Source organism: Garra rufa, chromosome 2 (genome assembly GCF_049309525.1).
Source record: "Garra rufa chromosome 2, GarRuf1.0, whole genome shotgun sequence".
In the NCBI taxonomy this organism is placed as follows: domain Eukaryota; kingdom Metazoa; phylum Chordata; class Actinopteri; order Cypriniformes; family Cyprinidae; genus Garra; species Garra rufa.
In genome coordinates this window covers 71,933,580-71,950,244 of record NC_133362.1, presented here as the reverse complement: position 1 = coordinate 71,950,244, position 16,665 = coordinate 71,933,580, and positions in this window count along the sequence as shown.

Genomic DNA, 16,665 nt, shown 5'->3' with positions numbered 1-16,665 from the left:
GAGGCTCTTAAGAGTGGAGGTCTCAAACATAAACCCTTTTGTGAGGGGAGACCTGACTACACTCACGCTTGTTTTTTTTTTTTTCTCTCTAGTACTAGAAGCGGAGCTTCTGGAGAACGGAGGCTTCATAGAGGACTCTCTAAAATGAGAGGAAATCTCAACGCTCAATCCAACAGCTCTTAAGAGTGGAGGTCTCAAATAACCCTTCCGTGAGGGGAGACCTAGATACACTCACGCTAGGAAGTACTGGTGCTTGTAAGTACAGAAGCGGAGCCTCTGGAGAACGGAGGCTTCATAGAAGACTCTCTTAAATGAGAGGAAACCTGGCAACGCTTGATCCATCAGCTCTTAAGAGTGGAGGTCTCAAGTAACCCTTCAGTGAGGGGGGACCTAGCTACACTCACGCTTGGCTGCACAGCGATCGGGAGAATGTGTACAGATGCAGCCTCGGCCACGTCTGTACTATGGCGTCCAGTCCGGGCGGACCTGGAGGCACTAAGGAGAACCAGATAGAACCTTGCGATATCTATCGAGTCGCAGAGGTCCCATCCTCTGAGTCTGTATGCTTAGAATTGTCCATGCTTCATTACTTCCTGATGAAGCCTCAATCTCCCGACCGTGGAGGAAACGTGCGACCAGGGGGCTCTGCCCACTGAGAGGCCACCTAGAGGGGCGTGGTAGGCACTTGTAGCCGCCACGTAAACCCTCAAGGTGGAGTGAGCTAGCCCTGCGGAAAGGCGAGACTGTAGGAACTCCAGAACTGTACCAACCGGGCAGTTGACTGGGTCTAAGTGGCGCTCGCGGCACCATCTCGCAAACAAGTTCCACTTGAGGCCATACAGTTTCCTCGTAGAGGGAGCTCTGGATTGGAGAAGGGTCTCAACCACCTTAGTAGGGAGACCCGCTCCTATAGGTTGCGCCCCCTCAGGGGCCACACCCATAACCTCAACTTCTCTGGGTGGGGGTGGCAGACTGCGCCCACGGCCTGAGATAGGAGGTCTCTCCTGACAGGAATCTCCCATGGAGAGCCGTCTAGGAGAGATACCAGGTCCGAGAACCATACTCGTGCCGGCCAGCGCGGGGCTACAAGTAGCAGCCGCACTTGAAACCGACGGACCTGTTCCAGAACTCCCGGGAGCAGAGCGATCGGGGGAAAGGTGTTCAGACGTAGCCTCGGCCACGTCTGTGCCATGGCGTCCAGCCCCAGTGGAGCTGGAGGCACTAGAGAGTACCAGAGGGGACAGTGCGATGTCTCTGGAGTCCAAAACAGGTCCACCTGTGCCTGGCCAAAAACTCTCCATATCTGCTTCTCCACCTCTGGGTGAAGCATCCATTCCCCGGGCCTCGGCCCCTGCCTTTACAGGACGTCTGCTCCCACATTCAGATGTCCAGGAATGTGGACTGCTCTCAGGGAGAGGAGTTTTCCTTGAGACCACAGGAGGATCCGATACGCCAGCTTGAATAAGGGGCGTGAGCGGATCCCTCCTTGATGGTTTATGTAATAAACTACCGCTGTGCTGTCTGTATGAACGAGGACATGACGGTTTCTTAGGTCTGGTAGAAAACTCCTGAGGGCCTGGAACACCGCCAGCATCTCTAGGCAGTTTATGTGCCATGACAGGTGGTGTGGCTCCACAGGCCTTGGGCTGAGCGGCCACTCATGACCGCTCCCCATCCGGTAAGGGACGCATCTGTCGCTAGCGTGCGGCGGCATGGCATCCCCAAGACCGGTCCCTGAGAGAGAAACCAGGGTTTCTTCCACATGACCAAGGGATGTAGGCAGCGCCACGTAACCTTGATCTTGCGGAATGGGTTTCCCCTCGGGGAGAACCCCCTGGTTTTGAGCCACCACTGTAGTGGTCTCATATGCAGCAGTCCAAAAGGTATCACGTTGGAAGCAGCTGCCATAAGACCTAACAGTACTTGGAACTGTAGACAGTGAGTGACGGGCCTAGCTTGACCGCATTAACTGCAGTGAGGATTGACTCGATCCGAGCGGGTGACATTCGTGCCTGCATCGTGGTCGAATCCCAGATTACACCTAGATAAGTGGTTTAGAAATCACACTCTCCTTGGTGTTGAGTCTCAACCCCAATTCTTTCATGAGAGCGAGAACAACACCTCGATGTTGAACCGCTTACTATTCTGAGCTGGCCAGAATCGACCAGTCGAGTATGCGGATGCCCTGGAGTCCCGGAGGAGCCAGAGCAGCATCCACACACTTCGTGAAAGTTCGGGGTGAGAGAGCTAGGCCGAACGGAAGTACTCTGTTTTGGTACGCTTCGCCCCTGAAAGCGAACCTGAGAAACTTCCTGTGCTGAAGAAGGATGGAGACTTGAAAATAAGCGTCTTTTAGATCTCTCGTGACAAACCAGTCCTCGGACCTGATTTGTGACACGACCTGCCTGACAGTGAGCATTTTGAACTTCAGTTTTCTGACAGAGCGATTTAGCAGCCTGAGATCTAAGATGGGCCGAAGCCCCCCCATCCTTCTTCGGAACAATGAAGTAACGGCTGTAGAACCCGGATTCCCTGTCTTGAGGAGGGACCACCTCGATGGCCTCCTTCCTCAGAAGAGTATCTACTTCTTGTTCCATTACCAGACCCTGCTCGGGGCTTACTAATGTTGGAAATACCTTGCTGAAAGGTGGCGGCTTGGTGGCGAACTGGATAGCATAACCTTTCTCTACAGTCCGCAGGACCCACTTTGAAACATTTGGCAGTAGTTTTCATGCTGCCAGAAAGTTTACTAAGGGTACCAGCCTCTCGAGGCTGGTGTCTGGATTTACTCGAGGAACTAACTCGGAGACCTGTAACAGCGAGCTGGCAGGAAGCTCCTGGACTAGCTCCTCAGAGGACCCCCGCGGGGGCTGCGAACTCTCCAGGGCCGCTACGTTTCCAGGCGGAACAGCTAGAGGATGTTCGTGGGAGATCGCCGCGCCTTGTAATACTGGCAGGGTTAGCTGACAGATCTCCTGAGGGTCCCGAGGGGGTTGAAACCCGCACCTAAGGGTACGGTGCAAACCCCCCCGAGAGGGGCTGCCCTCAACGGCCCTGAGTCACATCCGTCAGGGCCGTAAGCCGAGGACTTCCTGGGTTTGAGGACGACCCTCAGGTCGAACCTCTTCTTTTTCTTGGAAGCTCCCGACTTAGAGCGTTGATTTCCGGGTCCTCTAGGCATAGCCGGAGGAACGCGGGCGGCAACGCTCCGTTTCTGCGCCTCTAATGTCAATTACAACTGTTGTCACCTTCCCACCTAGCCGCTTGGCGATGGTCTTATAGCCCATTCCAGCCTTTTGTAGGTATAAAGTTTTGTGCCTGAGATCCATGGACAGCTCTTTGGTCTTGGCCATGATGGAGAGTTTGGAATCTCATTGATTCCTTCAGTGGACAGGTGTCTTTTATACAGGTAACAAACCTCATCTCCTTACTAGTATAAAAGACACCTGGAAGCCAGAAATCTTGAGTTGATAGGGGATCAAATATTTACTTCACTCATTAAAAATGCAAATCAATTAATAACTTTGAAATGTGTGTGTGTGTGTGTGTGTGTGTGTGTGTGTTTGTTTTTTTAGTTTTTTTAATTTTAGACTAAGCATTTCTTTTTCACTGGGCAAATGTATAAAATCAGCAGGGGATCAAATAATTTTTTCTCTCACTGTATATTTTATCTATTATCATACATATGATGGGACATAAAAATGTTTTGCCACAAAATGCCCTACATAATATTCAATCTGACTCCACAGAAACCCATTTCCTGGAAACATTATCAATAAACCAAACGGACCTAATGTGTATAGTGGGGTTCCAAAAGATTACACTGGAGAGGTAATTTTCTTTTTGCCAAACACATCTTATATCTGAGCACAATTCTGACTGTCTTACAGGATGTAACACCTGGAAACTTCCTGGCTGCACTCAAAGGAGACACATGTGCTGTGAAAAAGAGAAATCCAAAAGTCATTACAAGGTTTGTCTTATTAGTCAATTTCAGTTCTGATACAAATAAGGATAAGGTTTAAAGATAATGCTATTGTTTAATTTTAAAATGTTAATGTAAGATATAAATGTTATCTTTTTTGTGTCACACAGTGGAGAAAATGACACAATATTCATCTATATGTCAGATCATGGATCTTCAGGGCTGTTTATTTTTCCTGGCAGTAGTGTAAGTTTTGCTACCTCTAGGGTTTAAAAGATATCGGTATTATGATTTTGAGCCAGTAACCTTAATATACTTTATGCATCTGAAATAATGTTGAGCTACAATTCTTAATGAGAATTTCAAAAGAAGAATTTCATCATTCATCATTCATCAATCATTCATCAATCATTCATCAATATCTCGCGGCCTAATGGTTAGAGAGTTGGACTTGTAACCCAAAGGTTGCGGGTTTGAGTCTCAGGTCTGGCAGGGATTGTCGGTGGGGGGAATGAATAATCAGCGCTCTCTTCCATCTTCAATACCTTGACTGAGATGAGACCCTTGAGCAAGCCAGCTCCAACTGCTACCCGGGCGCTGCAGTAATATGGCTTCCCACTGATCTGGGTGTCTTTGTTCACTACTGTGTGTGTGTGCACTTGAATTCCAAGTATGGGTCACCATACTTGGCCACACATCATGTCCTTTCCTTTCCTTTACTATATATACCAGTAACTCAGCATTATTTACCAGTTTTTATGATCAATTTGCTAATGTACCAAGTTCAAAATATAAATATATAAGTAGTTTAAAAAATAACATTGTACAGTATTTAACCACTTATATTGTGGTAATCTAATTCAGTCCTTTTCCTGCAGCTTCATGCCTATGATTTCATTGAAACAATCAAGGACATGGCAAAAAATAAGAAGTTCGCAAAGGTAAATGCAAACATTTATATAAACAAAAAAATAGTCTATATACTGTATGGGCTCTTTTCCCAGAACACTAGAGCTGCTTTAGCGTAGTCACAGCCCAATTTTATTGGCCTTTTCTCAATGTTGTCGGAGATGTTTGGGCCCCCAAGAGTGACCCCTAGTGTTATGCATTCAACACAATGTTGAAGTGAACGAAAGAAAGGAAATAGAATTAGACAATTGTTAAACAAATTGCTAAAGTTTAGCATCAAATACTCTTTAAACCATACTTGTTTTGAGTTCATATTGAGATGAATGATTTCCAAATTGACTTGATCTGTGCTCAGTTTGAGACCTTGTTGAGATTTCTTCTTATTTCTTCTGTGAATTTTGAAAAAAAAAAACTTAGCAAGCCTGGGTATATATTTATACACCAAGACATAAAATGTTTACATTGTGTCTACACAATCACACGGTCATGACAAATTTGGGAACACCTCATAATAATTATTTCATTAACAAACATTATGCAATGCTTAACAGATCATCAGTTAATATATATTCATATATCTACAAAAATGTAATAATGTGTTTCTTACTGTTTACTAATAAACATATTAAACATTACCTAATAATTAACATTTAATTAAAATTAAAATGCTTACAATGTCATTAAACTTCTAATTCATATGATCATGCACATCTTGAAAACCTACAAATGATTTTAACAGATGTTCTACAATGATTAAAAGCTTTTGTTAATGCACACCGTTTCTGATGTTTTTAAGGGGTTTGAGTTAGTGACAGGTTTGATGGTATGGGTAGGTTTAAGGGTTGGGTAAGTCAGCAGTGTATGGGGCCAATTTGATTACTATAAGGCAAGACAATTCAATCTTTTTCTATTGCATTATTTTGATAAATTAATAAAAAAAAAGTATTTTCTTGAAAATTAGTTCCCCCTCAATTGTTCACTCCGACATTACGTTAAGTGACGTATTTGGGATCATACTTGAGAGATCTATCACTTCTGAGCTAAAGAGAATGAACATTGACAAGTGTAATTTGCATGCCTAGCCACTCCCCCATACACACGGATATATAAGATGGCGGCGGGCACTCACTCATTCAGATTTCTGCTTCAGAGTCTCTCTCGTAGTAGAAGAAGAAGTAGAAAAAGAAGAAAGAAGTTGCTGTCTTCAGGCTGTGTAGCCAGCTTCTCTTCACAAAGAGCAGCTGTTCTCTTTGTACTCCAGCAGAGTGCATGAGTGTGCCGCGGTCCTTCCCTGGGAAAACCAGCCTACAAGAGCAAATTTCTTACACAGTCGTTGAGAGTGTATTCTGAGATGAATTTCCAACCATGTGCTTCCAGGTGCGGTAGTTTCTTCTGACACGGACACTATTGCTGTGTAGGATTTTGGTCACGCAAGGCGCCAATAACTATCAAGTGGACGGATGGTTAAGTAGCATAAACTATTAATTCTAAATCACTTTGATCAAGTCCTGGATCTTTAGATTCGATTCTTTATTTGAATCATTTTAATTTGAGTTTAATTCTTACAGCTGTCTCTCATTTCTCATGAACATGCTGAGACTGCGTTTGCGGATGGTTTATGCATTCATTGTGAATGCATGGCCATGGCTACACTTCAGTCAAGCCTCTCATTTTTGATGAGCCTTCTCTTGTCTGATACCCACTCCAGTTCAGCGGGCTCTAAGAGCTCCTCGCCTGCCCTGGTTAACAAGGGAGACTTGAGGTTTACAGTTAAGATTATTCCACCGGGTAAACCCCCAGGGAATTCCAAATCCTCATTCATAACCCCATGGAGCTTCCAACAGATGGTGCCCACTCACCCCATGGCAAGCCTTCCGTCTCTTTTGGTCTTTTGGTGCTCCAGATGAAGACAGGATTTCAATTGCTGCATCAGAAAACGGGGCTTCGTCTGCAGAGGCCGTAGAGTCCGCTGAACAGCCCCCTGTCATGGCAGCTGCCCAGTCAGAGTCTGAACTCAGTCGGCGAACTGACGGCCATGCTTACCCGGGATGCCAGGGTCGCCAGGTTGGAGGTGGAACTTCTCCTGCTCGCTCAACGCTGTTTAATTGGCTGGTCTCACACTTGACTTCCAAGCCGTATTTGGCCCCAGTCCTTTCTTCCCGGAAGTGCATGAAGAGCTCACCAAGGTGTGGAAAGGCTCAGGCCGTTCTTGTTTTAGGTCTTCCCTCCTCCTCACTACCCTCGATGGTGGTGAAGCCAAGGGGGTGCGTTGATGTTGCCCAGGCTGCCCCCTGTAGGTACTTAAGTTACCCCTTAAATGATCACGCTTGTACACAGCCCAGGGGCCTGGCTAGCATTCCCCAGTCCGTCTCGCTGGTTGTTGCAGACTGTACGACTCGGTTATGCAATTTAATTCGCAAGGTGCCCGCCCAGGTTAAGAACCATCCATTGCCTCTGTCCTGCTTGCAGAGATTGCAGTTCTCCTGGTGAAGGACGCAATCGAGCCAGTCCATCCAGCCAAGATGAAATCGGGATTTTACAGTCCTTATTTCATCGTACCTAAGAAGAACGGTGGGTTATGACCTGTCCTGAACCTTCGAGTTCTGAATCGGTCCCTACACAGGCTACCATTCAAGATGCTCACCTCGAAGCACACTATTTTATGTGTACGTCACCAGGATTGGTTTGCAGTCATCGTCCTGTAGGACGCGTACTTTCAGGTCTCGATCTTGCCTCGACACAGACCGTTCCTTCAGTTTGCTTTCGAGGGTTGGGCATTTCAGTACAAAGTTCTCCCTTTGGCCTGTGCCTGACTCCCCAGGGAGTCTTTACCAAAATTTACCAAAATCGCAGAAGGTGCTCAAGCCCCACATTGGAAGCAGGGCACCTGCATTCTCAACTTTTTCGACAACTGGCTTATAATAGCTCACTTGCTGGATTTGGTGTGCGAGCAGTCAATGCTGAGACTCTCCAGGCACAAAATTGCAGTCCCTCTTAAAATCCAACAGAGGCTCCTGGAGCATATGGTATCCACAGTCACAGTGCTCTGTTTGCTCCATATGAGACCACTTCAGCACTGGCTACACGACCGAAACCTGAGATGGGCACTGCACTGTGGTACACTCCCAGTAGGCGTTACCCCGGTTTGTCACCGCCTCTTCAGCCTTAGGACAGGTGCCGAGGCATGTAGTGGTCAACACAGACGCCTCCATCAAGGGCTGGGGTGCTCCTTGCTCCGCGCTGGTTCCTTCCGATGCTGTGAGCCAGATACGTGCTAGTCCACACGGACACACGGCTTCTCCGCTCAATCGCACAGTCAATGTGCTTTCACAACAGCTCAGTCTCTCTGGCAAATGATGACTCCACCCCCAGGTGGTCCAGCTCATCTAGAGACGATTCAGGGAGGCTCAGCTTGATTTGTTAGACACTATCACTCAGGCTAGAGCCCCCTTAATGAGGCAGACCTATGCTTTGAGGTAAGGGCCGGTTCATTTGATTAGTGTTCCTCTAAGCAAGAGGACCCACAGAGATGCTCAGTAGGAGAGGTGCTTTCCTTTCTGCAGGAAAAGTTGGAGTGGAGGCTGTCCCACTGCACTTTGAAAGTGTGTGTGGCAGCAATTGTTGCATATCACAATGCAGTGGACAGCTCATCCCTGGGGAAGCATCACCCGAGCACCAGTTTCCTGAGAGGTGTGAGAAGCATAAGCCCTCCTAGGCCACAACTCATCCCTTCTTGGGATCTCTCTGTGGTCCTCCTTGGTCTGCGGAGAGCTCCCTTTGAGCCGCTTGGTTCAGTTGAGCTGAAATAACCTGTTGTTTAATACCTCCCTTCTGACCACGTTCACCTCCATCAAGAGCTGCAAGCATTCACAGTCAACATGATGTGCTTTAATTTCGGCATGACCTTGAGACCCAGACCTGGTTATGTGCCCAAGGTTCCTAACACTCCCCATTAGGATCAGGTGGTGAACCTGCAAGCTCTGCCCCCAGAGGAGGCAGACCCGGCCTTAGGTCTGAAAGAGGGAACGGAGTGTCAATGTTCATTGGCCTGTTCTCTTTAGCTCAGAGGTGATAGGTCTCAAGTGCGATCCCAAATACGTCACTCGACGTAACATCTCCATTCCCTCCTTCAGGGAACAAGGGTTACAGATGTAACCTAGAGGTTCCCCCTCAGTTGTTCACTTCAATTTTTTTCCCCTCCTATTGATGTATGATTCAAGGAATATTTAATGATACAAAATAGTATACTTATAAGTGTTCAGGTAATAAAAATGTTTTGCATCCAAATTACAACATGTGTTTATCAAACATTCAGCTAAACTGAACTAAAAAACCCTTTACATCAGCGGTTCTCAATTACAGTCCTTGACCCCCACCCTCCCACCCCCCGCTCTGCACATTTTGTGTGTTTGTTGTATTCCTACGTTACTGCCCTTCGAAGTGGACATAACAGGATATTCCGCAATTATTCATTAGTTTAAAGCGTGCATATATGTTCCATGTGAAGGTCAATAAAGCGTGCGAGATGTGAATTTAAATTGTTTATTTACAGATGCATTTATGTCACACCTATCTAGTAAGTTTCATCTGTGTGAAGACGCTTCATGCGGTGGTGTAGCGGGGGCCCTAGGACTGGAATTGAGAACCGCTGCTTTACATAAACATTGTTACAGTAGCTAAAAGTATAATGCCAATAACGATACTAAAACATCTCTAAATGTTTACAAACGATAGTCTCAACTTTAGACTCGGTAATGCAAAAACATGAACAAATGATTAATACATGATTTAAGATGTGCAAAAAGTAAATATCTTCACATTAAACAAAGACCAAATATATGACCTTTACCAACTGTGATTATGAGTTGGATATATTAACATGAATAATTTGTGAAGTGCTTAAAATGACTAGTTAAGCTATATTTTCCACAACATTTGTGAATGTAAAAATGAGCATTAGCTAATATGTGACCCTGGACCACAAAACCAGTCATAAGGTTAAATTTGACAAAACTGAGCTCAATAAATAAGCTTTCTATTGATGTATGGTTTGTTAGGATAGGACAATATTTGACTGAGATACATCTATTTGAAATCAGAAATCTGAGGATGCAAAAAAAATAAAAAAAGACTGAGAAAATCATCTTTAAAGTTGTCCAAATTAGGTTCTTAACAATGCATATTACAAATCAAAAATTACATTTTGATATGTTTACAGTAGGAATTTTACAAAAAAAATCTTCATGGAACATGAACTTTACTTAATTTATTAATGATTTTGGCATAAAAGAAAAATCTAAAATTTTGACCCATGCAATGTATTTTGGGCTATTGCTACAAATATACCCTAGCGACTTGTGGTCCAGGGTCACATATTTGAACTGAAGTAAGGGCTCAAAAGTACTTTAACAAATAAACTTGAAATCATTGTATAATTTCTGTTCAAATCATTTGTAATCATTGTATAATTTCTGTTCAAATCATTTGTAGATATTTAAACTGCATTGAAAGTTTAATGATATTTGTAAACAATAACTAATGATCCAATAATCCTTGTATAATGTTTGTTAAAGATTCATTAATGAAGCGTTTAATAATTGTAAACCATATGAATTAAAAGTTTGATCACATTTGTAAGCATTTCAATTAACATCGAATAATGATCTGTTCATAATTTGGTAATGTTTAATTGGTTTATTAGTTAACATTAACAAGCACATTATCTCATATTTCTAGATATATGAATATATATTAAGTAATGGATAGTTTAACATTGTATAATGTTTGTTAAAATGTATTAAACTATTTTGCATATATTATTTATAAAAATATTATAAAAGTGTTACCCAAATTTGAACAAAACTCTTCTGCCCCTGATTGACCAGTTCATTAATGCACAACAGAAACGTTTGAAATTTGCTGAAATCAATTGTTGCATTATTATTTTTTTTTTTTGCAGCTCTGGCATGCACACTATTCCCTTTTTCCAAAATAATAAAACAATCCAAAAAAAAAAAAATGATAGTGATGAGAGATGCATGTGGAGTAAAAGTTTTTTGCATAATTTCTGCGACAATCCACAGTGTCGTTTACTGACGAAAACCCCCTTTTTCATGCAGTGTTTGCTGGTTAATGCTTTTACATAGCTGGTCATTTTGCTGGTCAAGGGCAAGCATAAATTAGCAAAGAACCAGCATCAATGAGCAAAGGACCAGCATAAACTAGCAAAGAACCAGCATTAACCAGCAAAGGGCCAGCATAAACCAGCATAAACCAGCAAAGGACCAGCATCAACCAGCAAAGGACCAGCGTCAACCAGCAAAGGACCAGCATAAACCAGCAAAGGACCAGCATGATTGTAGTGTAGACATGAGCAGAGAAAGATGAGAGCAAAGACTAATACATACTCATTGACAGATCAGACAGATCCTTTGATTTGTGCCACTTTCTCTTTGCTGCTCTGAGTTTGGACTGATGCTGTATACTATACTGAATTTACGGTGTACATTTCAGTAATTATAGTGTACCTAAAGAACGTACATGTAGGTATAAAGTAACAGCATGTTTGTATAGCTTCAGTAATCATTTACATATAAAACACCCAGGCCAAGGTGACATGAATCATGGGGGGGGGGGGCAATGCGACTTTTCCTGCGCGACTTATCAGAGCAACGACACCCGACAACGCACTTGAGTACTCCTTTCCTTTTTCTCACTCTTCTTTCTGTCCTTCTCTATCATGTGTTTCCAACTCATTCCGGTGCTCTCTACGCAATGCACTAACATCACACGCACACGTCGACGCAATCTCTCTAACCTGCGTTCCTATAAACACCTCTTCCACTGAACCTTTCTCTTTCACGGTTGGACTATGGAACTGTCAATCAGCCGTCAACAAAGCTGACTTCATTTCGGCATTTTCTTTGCAATCTGGCCTGAGCATCCTAGGTTTGACTGAGACCTGGATACGTCCAGAAGACTCTGTAACCCCAGCCGCTCTATCTTATAATTTCTCCTTCTCTCACACCCCTCGTCAGACTGGAAGGGGTGGGGGTACGGGACTTCTGATTTCCAACAACTGGAAATACTCAACCCATTCTCCTCTATGCAATTATAACTCATTTGAATCTCATACAATCACTATAACATCTCCTATCAAACTCCATGTTGTGGTCATTTACCGCCCTCCTAGTCAACTTGGCATCTTCTTAGAAGAGCTGGATGGGCTGCTATCCTCTTTTCCAGAAGATGGCAGCCCACTTCTAGTCTTTGGAGATTTTAACATTCATCTGGACAAACCCTATGCTGCAGACTTCCATTCACTCCTTGCTTCATTTGACCTAAAACACACTACCACTGCATACACTCATAAATCCGGCTACCAACTTGATCTCATTTACACACGAAATTGTACTTCAGACGACATTATGGTCAAACCCCTACACATCTCTGACCACTTCTTCATTACACTAAACCTACATCTTGCTACTTGTGCACCCCCATCCCCCCTAACTGTTACTTTTAGAAGAAACCTACGCTCTCTCTCAACCTCCCATCTTTCTTCCTCAATATCCTCCTCTCTTCCCTCTCCTACCCACTTCACATCCCTGGATACTAATGCAGCAACCGACACGTTATGTTCCACTCTTACTTCTTGCCTGGATGATATATGCCCTCTCTCCTCCAGGCCAGCACGGGCTGCTCCTTCCAATACTTGGCTATCCGATGTTCTTCGTGAGCATCGGTCCAAACTTAGGGCAGCTGAGAGAAAATGGCACAAATCTAAAGATCCATCTGACTTGAGTATGTATCAGTCTCTGCTTTCATCCTTCTCTACCCAAGTCCATAATGCCAAATCTTCATACTTCCACAACAAGATCAACAATGCTCCGGACACACACAACCTTTTCAAAACTTTTAATTCACTCCTCTGTCCCCCTCCACCACCTCCCACCACTTCTATAACAGCTGATGATTTTGCCACATTTTTTACAGACAAAACTACATCTATCAGTAATAAGTTCTCAGCTCCACATATACAGGAACTAAAACTGACCACACCCACGGCTGAAACTCCCCTCTTCTCCTTCCATCCCCATTCTGAGGCAGAAGTAACCAAACTTCTCCTCTCCAGCCATCCGACGACATGTCCTTTAGACCCCATCCCCTCACACCTTCTCCAAGCAATCTCCCCTACAATCCTACCAGCGCTCACACACATCATCAACATCTCTTCTCATAGGCACTTTCCCCACTACATTTAAGCAGGCCCGGGTAACCCCACTTCTCAAAAAACCTACACTTAACACTTCACTCATAGACAACTATAGACCTGTCTCTCTCCTTCCGTTCATAGCAAAAACATTGGAATGAGCTGTTTTCAACCAGCTATCTTTATTTCTCGCACAGAACAACCTATTGGATGCTAACCAGTCAGGGTTCAGGAGTGGCCATTCAACTGAGACGGCACTACTGTCTGTCACTGAAGCCTTGCGGATTGCAAAAGCTGATTCCAAATCATCAGTACTCATCTTGCTTGACCTATCTGCAGCATTTGACACGGTAAATCACCAGATTTTTCTGTCTACCCTCTCATCGTTGGGCATCACAGGGACTTCACTTCTCTGGTTCAAATCCTATCTCTCTGGCAGGTCTTTCAGAGTGGCCTGGGGAGGGGAGGTTTCCAAAACTCATCAACTGGTCACTGGGGTTCCTCAGGGATCAGTTCTTGGACCCCTCCTCTTCTCCATATATACCACATCTCTGGGCCCCATCATACAGGCACATGGCTACTCCTACCATTGCTATGCTGATGACACACAGCTCTATCTTTCTTTCAAACCAGATGATCCATCAGTAGCTGCAAGGATCTCTGGCTGCCTGGCGGATATCTCTGCATGGATGAAGGAACACCATCTTCAGCTCAATCTAGCTAAAACTGAGCTCCTTGTCTTTCCTGCCACTCCAACTTTACAACATGACTTCTCCATCCAGTTAGGTTCATCAACAATTACCCCATCGACTTCAGCCAGAAATCTTGGTGTAATCTTTGATGACCAATTGACTTTTAAAGACCACATAGCTAAAACTGCTCGATCCTGCAGGTTTGCATTGCACAACATCAGAAACATCAGGCCCTTCCTAACAGAGCATGCTGCACTACTCCTCGTATAGGCCCTGGTCATTTCCAGGCTGGACTACTGCAATGCTCTTTTAGCTGGTCTTCCAGCATGTACAATCAGGCCTCTACAAATGATTCAGAATGCAGCAGCACGGCTCGTCTTCAATGAGCCAAAGAAGGCCCATGTCACACCTCTCTTCATATCACTGCACTGGCTACCGGTTGCGGCTCGCATCAAATTCAAGACACTGATGCTGGCCTATAGGACAGCCACCGGCTCATCACCTGCCTACCTCCATTCACTAATACGCATATACACTCCCTCCAGAAGTCTGAGATCCTCTAGTGAAAGACGTCTTATTGTACCACCACAGAGAGGCACGAAATCACTTTCCAAAACATTCTCCTTCAACGTCCCTGCCTGGTGGAATGATCTTCCCACCCCCATCCGGAACGCAGACTCCATTACTGTCTTCAAGCGACTGCTGAAAACCCATCTTTTTCGACACTATCTGACTCAATTAAAAAAAAAAAAAAAAAAAAAAAAAAAAAAAAAATATATATATATATATATATATATATATATATATATATATATATTATTTTCCTCTCTTTCCTGATCTTCCCTTTCTAGCCCGTACTCATCTAACAACGCCTGTCATACCGTATTTTTGAGCACTTCCTATGTTGATCTGCCTCCTAAGGATGAATCACTTGTTGTATTCCCAATTGTAAGTCGCTTTGGATAAAAGCGTCTGCTAAATGAATAAATGTAAATGTATAAAATGTAATGTTAAATTTGGGTAATTAGGGGGTAACAAACCAGATATGCAACCTGCAATTTATGTGTACGTTTCTGTAATTATAGTGTACCTGTAAAGAACAACCAGATATGCAACCTGCATTGAACTGCATAAGTAAAGCTAAGTTACAGTGTTAACAGGTATCTATTCTATTACTGTACCAGGCATAAATCGTACATTTGAGGTATCTTTACGTAAGCTTTTTTAAATTTCAAATTTCTGCAATCGTTTAATCATTCATGTAATATTAACTTCGTTTGCCATGGTGGAACACAAAAGGCGTCGTCTCTGACATGATGTGACTAACAATAGAACCATAAAATACACCAAACACGCATCTTAATTGCAAAATGAAGCAATTTTATTTGTGCGCTGTAACCCAGATCTTCAGAATCCATACGATTTGCGAGGACCAGACCCAAATTCAAGCCTTTATCTGGCGATCTTCATCTCCATCCCTAGCAGCGAGTCCAGCAGCAACAGCCATAAACCCACACTTAAGTGCATTTTACGACAGGAAATTCGGACGTTCATTGATTACCACAGGCCGTGTTTCTGGTGAGATGTGTTGGAATGATGCACAGGCGGCTTCAAGAAGTGGATCAAGACAATAATCTGGATAATATTTTCAGCAATTAACAATTTAAATACTGCTCTCATCCTACTGCACCTCAAACCTACTGTATTCTGCCAGAGAGGACTGCGGCTGCAAACGCATCGTTATTTGGATTACTTTTTTGTACGCCTCCTCACATTTTTGCAATGAATAAATGATTGTGATTGCAATTTCCTGTCTTTTATATTTTTATTACTGTACAGTCATAGATAACTTTAGGTTTAGAGGTAGGAGTGGGATTAGCAACTTTAAAAAATATGTTTAGATATATTTTAGATATATTTTCAAATTGAGCATTTATGTATTGTACTGTACCTACCCTGTAACTTCTTTGAACAAGAGCGGAACAAATGCCACTTTAATTTACAACCCGCAGATGGCGCACTTAATCCATAATTACATGGAACAAGAGTATATTTTCCCAGTAATTTAAAAAAGCTTATGTGTAGATACACCCAATGTACAGTTTATGTCTGGCACAGTAATAAGGATACCTGTTAACACCGTAACTTAGGTTTGCTTACAGTTTTTTGCAGGGCGCATATCTGGTTGTTATGCCCAATTATCAAAATGTAACGTTCTCCCTACACGTACGTGCTTTAATAGGTACACTATAATTACAGAAACGTACACTGTAAGTTCCGTATACTTATAGTTCTTTGCAGGTTGCATATCTGGGTTTATTTTTTTCCAAAATTTGACATATTGTCCCCTTATACCTACATCTATGTTCTTTAATAGGTACACTATAATTACAGAAATGTACACCATAAATGCAGTATAGCTATGTAGTTCTTTGCATGTTGCATATCTAGTTTGTTAGCCCTTTACTACCCAAATTTAACATATTGTTCCCGTATACCTACATGTACGTTCGTTAATAGGTACACTATAATTACAGAAACTTACAACGTGGTTCTTTGCGGGTTGTAATCTAAAGCGTTACCAAACTTTCTTACATATCTGGAGGTTGATTGATTGCGTCTGCAGCAATGAGTGGATGACGCCATTGTTGCTGTGATTTAGAAAAAATGAGTGAATACATTATCTGTTTACTTTTATTATTGTCAGGATTTGTCCAATAAAAGGTTTGCAAAAATTCAGTTCTTTATCTGTTTTTCCTTTTAAAAAACAAACAAAAAAACATACATTGGGCCACACATAGTAAAATAAAGAAAATCACACGAATAAAGAAAACATGGAGTTCCAGGGCTGTGATGTTACTTCTGGGATCCTCAACCCAAAAACTCTATGAACAAACACAACCCAGCCCCTATATTACCAGGATCGT